Source organism: Lytechinus variegatus, chromosome 2, assembly GCF_018143015.1.
Source record: "Lytechinus variegatus isolate NC3 chromosome 2, Lvar_3.0, whole genome shotgun sequence".
Taxonomy (NCBI): Eukaryota; Metazoa; Echinodermata; class Echinoidea; order Temnopleuroida; family Toxopneustidae; genus Lytechinus; species Lytechinus variegatus.
Window position 1 is genome coordinate 46,213,714 of NC_054741.1, and position 6,863 is coordinate 46,220,576.

Consider the following 6,863-nt stretch of genomic DNA (forward strand, 5'->3'; position numbering starts at 1 on the left):
TCTACTGTTTTGTTGAAAAAAATAAAGCTGAAACTGAAACAATATATGACTTAATAGGCAATCGAGATCTATGAAAATCATTCTCTTAGAAATATTTGTGAGTTTTAATCAGTCGGTTTTTATCTTTAAAAAAAATCTCAATTTCGAGTTCCTACCTCGCCTATATCCCTTACCCTCTACTCCCCCCCCCCCCCGGTGTGTTGTATGGGGTGGTTAGTTTAATGAGGCAATCCTAATGTCCCCTGATAATTTTGTTCTAGTTTTCTGAGCTTCATTGGGGAAACCATGCCCCTGGTTTTGCCGCTAGAGGGCTCACGCAACTGTAATTCAAGCTGCCCAGAATCATGATAGCCAGAAAATGGCGCAATTGATGGAAACTACATATAGCTAATTCAAATCCACGCAAGAATCCCAATCGATCTTTATGAGAAAATGTTGATTGTTTTGGTGGCAAGGGCTTCATTATAAAGTTAGGTCTACAACAAATCAAACATGAGGCAGCACTACTCCTGACCAGTTTTCGGTGTTCTTTTCCTGTCCTGTCTCCGCCAACTGTGTAACATTTACTCCAGGGCTACATAAACAATGTAGTTCCAGTTTCCATAGGCATTCTTAATTATAGTTCTAGTTCTCCAGATCAATTACAAGAGTTGCATATCTGGTCCTCTCCCCTGAGCCACACTAGAGGGGTTAATTTACCGAGAATATTCGCTTCTTCATGGGGAGTTACAAGGGGGCAAGAAGTTACCCCATAGGGTTTTATTTTTCAACACCCAGGAGAGAGAAAAAAAGACGAACCTTTTTTAAGAATGGTCTGGAACACAACCTCCCCCTTTTTGTGTTCATGTGTAAAGAGAATATTTTCATGAACACCTCATCTCGCCAAAGTAAATTACAGTAAATTACAAAATAGAAATGACTCGGTATATTGTAAATTGTACATTAGTTCCAATGTTTACACAGTACCTATTTTCTGTGTATTTACCTGACAGATTTCATCTGTCAACAGTGGCCTTTCTGGAATATCACGCTAAAATGGCAATTACTTTCTGAAAACGAGGTCAGAGTTCACTCACAAAAAATGAATAAATAAAAATAAATGAATAATAAAAATATTAATAATGATAATATTTAAAAAAAGGAAGAAGGACAAGCTCAACAACACTCTATGATCCCATGTTCCCCTTCCCTCATGTATAAAATGTCATTATGTTGAATCGCACTATTCGAGATGGCAAAGACAAGACAAAGCAATTAATATTATCCTGTTATATAAGAGGGCATATTTCAACCCATTGGCCCGTATTCTGAAATCGGGTTTAACTTAAACTCAGGTTCAAAGTTGTGGTTTAAGTATGGACAGCCAATTGTTACACAATCACTAACAGTAGAGATATCATACTTTCAGCTCATTCGGCTCTCAAATCATTCATAATTGTGTAGGAAGTATGAATAGATGTTTGTCTTCACCATCGATGAATCAGGAAAGAGCACAGTAAACATAACAAACATACAACTTAATAAGAAATTTGATAATTTTGGCTTCCCATACTTAAACCACAACTTTAAACCTGAATTTAAGTTAAACCCGACTTCAGAATACGGGCCATTAATTTTACTGATTATTCATACAGAAAGCAGAAGATATCAAAATATTGTCAAGAAATCTTTTTCTATTTCGGGAGAGCACTTCCCTTTCAATCCAAAAGAGGATATTATATAAAAGAATTAAAACAACTGAAAAGCTTCTTAGTTCATTTGAAATATTCACCGGTAAATTAGCTTCTCCATGTGTGAGGTGTTAAGGCCTATTCAATTGATTCCAATTAAATGTGATATTGAGTTTCAAGGGGCACGGCGCCGGACTCTTGACCATTCTCGTGTACCGGTTTCACATGCACGAACGCAACCGACTCCAAAAACGAACGAAACGATTGTATCATACCGAAGTCAAGCAAATGAAACCAATGCAAAACGAGTGACGGTATTTTTATTGTAGGTGTGACCGTGATACTTCTTTGGATTACGAACGAAGCCATTGATTCCTGTCGTAGTTGAATTGGTTTGTGTGACTAGGGCCAAACAAACCTTCATCAATCATCATTTTGAAGTGGCGTCAAAAGCTCTATTTCAGTATAACACTTCGTCACAAAGTCAATGACTCGTAACAACCCAATCCAGAAAACAACAGTAAACAAAATTGAGCTTTGATTAAAACGAACCAGAACTTGCTTTTTTTATATATTTTTTTAATGATATGTATCTGAAATTTCACCTATTCTGTTCATTATGAATGAACATTTTTATATTAACCATATTTACAAAATGGACACATGACAACAGTCCAATCATTAAAGCATTCTCATAGCCCTTACAAGTTCATTCACACATAAAGGGGTGACAAAATATCTTATGTTAGATAAGTTCGAATTCAGAGCACTAACAACTGTATCTCCCATTTGTAAAAAAAGTGTAGGATCTACCGTTTGGAAAATGTCGCCATTTTTCCACCCTCATCAGAAAAGTACCAGTGAATTGAAGAAGACAAGATTCAGTTAGATTATTTCATCGAAATAGCTCTAAAATTACAACACTTAACAAAATCACAAGCCTAATGCACTTTCAAAAGTTTTGTCACAATAACCAATATGTTGGTGGAAGCGTATGTTACATGGTCAAAATAAATGAGCACAAACAAATAATGTCGTCAAATTATTTGTATTGATCAATCTTCACCGTTCTGCGATTTATTGAAAGGTTTATTCAATACTGCATGTCGCAGCCAAAAGTCTCAACCACATTCATGTCTTTATAATCATCAAACATAGACAAACACAACATAGCAATTAAGGCATATGTAATTTTGCATGAACAACTTAAGGATAATTTTGATAAAAGGATTGGTGATGCAAAAAGTATACGTATAGGCCTATATGCGTAACCGTGTATTCAACCGAAGAATAAAAACGATATGATCACAAAAGATATTCAATACTGATCGAAAGTATGGGCAATTAAATTATGTATTTACAAAATAAGAAGCGCTCCAAATCACAAGCGCACGTGACAATTTCATAATTACGTCACAGCAAATGCACAGTCGTTACGCTCAACATGTTTAACCAAGCGTTCAACATGTTCAACGCATACGTGACCGTGATCGATTATCTAAAATGCGTTTGAGTACTGCTATCGTCGTCTGCTTTTTAAATAAATCCAATTTCCTTTTTGTGTCGGGTTCACTCCAAGATTTATAATCAGACGCGATAAGAGGGAACAAAGTACAATAGCCCAGCACAGACAGTTATCAAACACCTCGAATGCAAACTACTTGAAAATTTGTAGCCCGATTGTTGAATTTGCTTGTACACCTCACAAAAGTCCAATTATTTCCATCGTTATTACCCAGGGAGCGATATTTTCATGATAATCCATTTAAGTAAATTACTTCCATTAATGATGAACATTTTTCACACTATACCACGTAATAATTGGTTAGAATGATAATCGTTAGAAGGATACGTGGGGACGTGCAAACTAAGCATGATGAGCAACACAATAATAGTCGCTGCACTATAGTTTTTATTATTATTATTATCATGTGTGTGTGAGGGTGAAGGGGTAGTGTGTGTCCGTCACACCGGAGACTTTTCCGAACAATTCCCGTTTTTATAATCTCTCAAATTGAATGCAGATGGCGCTTTACTTAAGAAAATGGCCCCAAATTTGTATGTACACATTATGTCCCCGGTTACCAGTGAATTGTCATAAACATACATGGACGTTCCAGGATGCATGTGTTATAAGGGAGAGTGTGTCCACGCTTGAACGCGGTTACACAGATTTTTTTCCATAAAAAGTATATTAATTCCGCTTGGCAGCATGTGCTATCTATGTATGTGTCGGAGGGAGTTGTGGGTACATGTGTATGCGTGTTGGATTGTGTGTGAGCTCACTGGAGTGTGGTTGAATTGGTATGACAGAATATGTGTCGCAACGTAACTAACACTTTAATATATAAGTAAGCCTAAGCTTCTTCTTTCCTACACCTATTAATGATAGACGACTTTACAAGGGTAACGTGAAATCTAGCACTTAGAAATACTGGCTTGAAAAAAACAGAACTGTGTATGGCCCTGAACAGTTAAACGAGGTTTTAAAAGTCAAGCCCACTCTAACGCAAGTGGATTTGCATATTCAGAAAAAATCAAGCAAACTACAAGAACAACAGTTGGATGTTTAATAAGAAAGTTATGGTATTTTGAAATTTTACGTATTTTCTCTAATAAGTTATGCACCTCCTGTTCAGTATACAAAATTAAGAGTCGATGATGACACACTTACACCTCACAGAGCATGACCAACTCTGCTAACTTTGCCTGACATATCAACTGTTCGTAAAAATAACGTTTAGTTCCACCCCCTCCTATAACGTATTTCGTCAATTTTCTATGACGGGAAGTATTGCGCATGCTCTGTTAACGTGCAATTTGTGAAGTCAATATTGTCATGACTGTCGGTCTATTCAAGTGCCATCTGAGAACTACGGACTCACTGTAGCAGCTGGTCTCGAAATCTAGTTCTGCGTTTTATTCTTGTGGAAAGACCTGCAAAGAAAGAACGCAAAGGAGCCTTCTTACTTCCTGGCAAGGTCTCGACAGAAGCCCCTTTGCTTTGTTCTTCCATAGGTACACAAGGTGCATTCATTTTATCTGTCTGATTTAAGCAGGTCGTTCCTTCACCCACGGGGATATACACCCACCCCCCTTCACCACCGATGTCTTCTTGGTCTTCTTCTGGGGACCATTCCTCTATATGGAACGTACCTAGGTCAAAACTTGTGGTAGCAGCAGGACAAAAAGTGAGAGACTCTGCACGATGTGCTACGCGTGATGACTTGGACAAAAGCGAGGGAACGGCTTCTTCCAGAATAATGTCAAGACCTTCAACTTGCAATGCCTGTTTAGATAGTGATTGATTTGCCTGGTGTAGGTTTGTTAGACCGTCGGTTACAAGTGTAGCCTGTGCAGTAAGAGTCTCTAGGAAGTTGTAATGCCTACCAATTATTTCTTCTAACTCTTGACAGAGTGTGTTGCCATACATATTGCACTCTTCAAATAATTCATCTCTCCTTCTTCGTAATTGTTCTTCTGCAGTGTCGTAAGTACTTATAAGTTTTTGTCGTCGTTGACACACAATATTTTTCACTTTTCGGAGCTTCTCATACACAAACGATATGTTATTTTGAATATCAACAGAGGTTTGTTGTATTTTTAGTAAAAGACAATCTATTGTCTTTTGTTGAATTTCTTCATACCCAGTCATGTCGATGACTTCATGTCCATCTTCCTTGTGTTCGACCTCCCGACATCTGCAACAGATCCGAACCAGACACGTAGTACACACGAACTGCTGCAGTTCCTGTGGATGTTCAGTTCCTGTGGATGTTCAGGGCATGTGAATTTCTTTTTGACAACTCCCGCCTCAATTTCTCTTACTTTCACCGTCTCGTGGTATGCATTCCTCTTGTATCTATTGTGGTGTTGCAAGCAATCTTCGCAAAGGAACTCAGAACAGTTCTGGCAGTAGTAGGTTGCAATGTCTTGATCATCACCATTACAAACCGTGCAAGTTTGAATGGCGGTTGCTCCACTCCCTTTGATACGTTCAGCCTTAACATCGCATCTCCTTTTGAAATCTTCGACGAGGGACTTGACAATCTGATTCGTCGGAAAGTTGGATACGTCGTTTCCAGGCACAGTGACATCTCGACGACACACTGGACAAGTTAACCCGGAATCAGCTTGCTGAAAAGAGTGAAGTTCGTTCAAACAACTTGTGCAAAAAGAATGTGAACATGGTAGAAGTTTAGGATTGCAGAGTAGATCATGGCAGATGGGGCATTCTAGACTATCTGATAGTTGTTTCGAGGAAGCCATCTTGTGCATCTAAACCGGAATCTAAATAAAGTAAATGAAATCGTAGTCTAATTTGATTCAGGGATTAAAAATCAACAAGCTATGTTTTTTAGTGGAACCCCCTATTTTCCTCCTTTCGGCAAAAAAAATAACCCCTAACTTGTATACATGCTTTGTACGCTTATTTATTCTAAAACTAATTTTATATTTCTGCAAAACACTTTCATTAATGCCATTTCCAACCTTATGTTAAGTTCAATTGAATAAACAGAAATGGTCGCGTAATCATCACACTGATATTTATATATTCAACATAGGAACATCATGACGTTTTCAATTATATTTGGTTGCACAAAGAGTGCAATGTTTAAATTAGTATGCTAATGACGAACCCGATGATATCTCACACCCGAATTATTTTGTACTGATTCTTCATGGAACATCCATACAATTAGAATAATAATGCAGTTCATGTATAGCGCATATCACATTATGTCATAACGTCCCTATGCGCGTCCAAAGGACTAGGATGTTCTTACCCTGGCTTCAGCCCCGCAGTCTTACAGCGCGGTGGCATTTCAAGGAATAAATTCCTGCCAGGTACCCATTCATCTCACTTGGATTGAGTGCAGCACAATGTGGATGAATTTCTTGCTGAAAGAAATCACGCCATGGCGGGGATTCGAACCCACGACCATCTTTTTCAAAGTCAGATGACTAATCCATTCGCCACAACGGTCTACAGTTTTATTATAAAAACTTATAATGAGTTTAGTTTTGTTTTATAGAGCTTCTCAGTTACCAAATTTGCTTGATTATGAGTACTTCAATCTTCATATAATATATTTTTATTATTGGCAGTGGGTGATAGTCTCCGATCTATTTTACCTTTAAAAACAGACTTTTATCTTTGAAATGAATTCTGAAATCCCTTTTCATCTCCCA

General features: G+C 37.7%; 1 pseudogene; it reads right to left on the bottom strand.

The window, feature by feature from the left end:
• Positions 1-3,591: 3,591 nt before the first annotated feature.
• Positions 3,592-5,948, bottom strand: LOC121409476 (annotated as a pseudogene).
• Between the last annotated feature and the right edge of the window lie 915 nt (positions 5,949-6,863).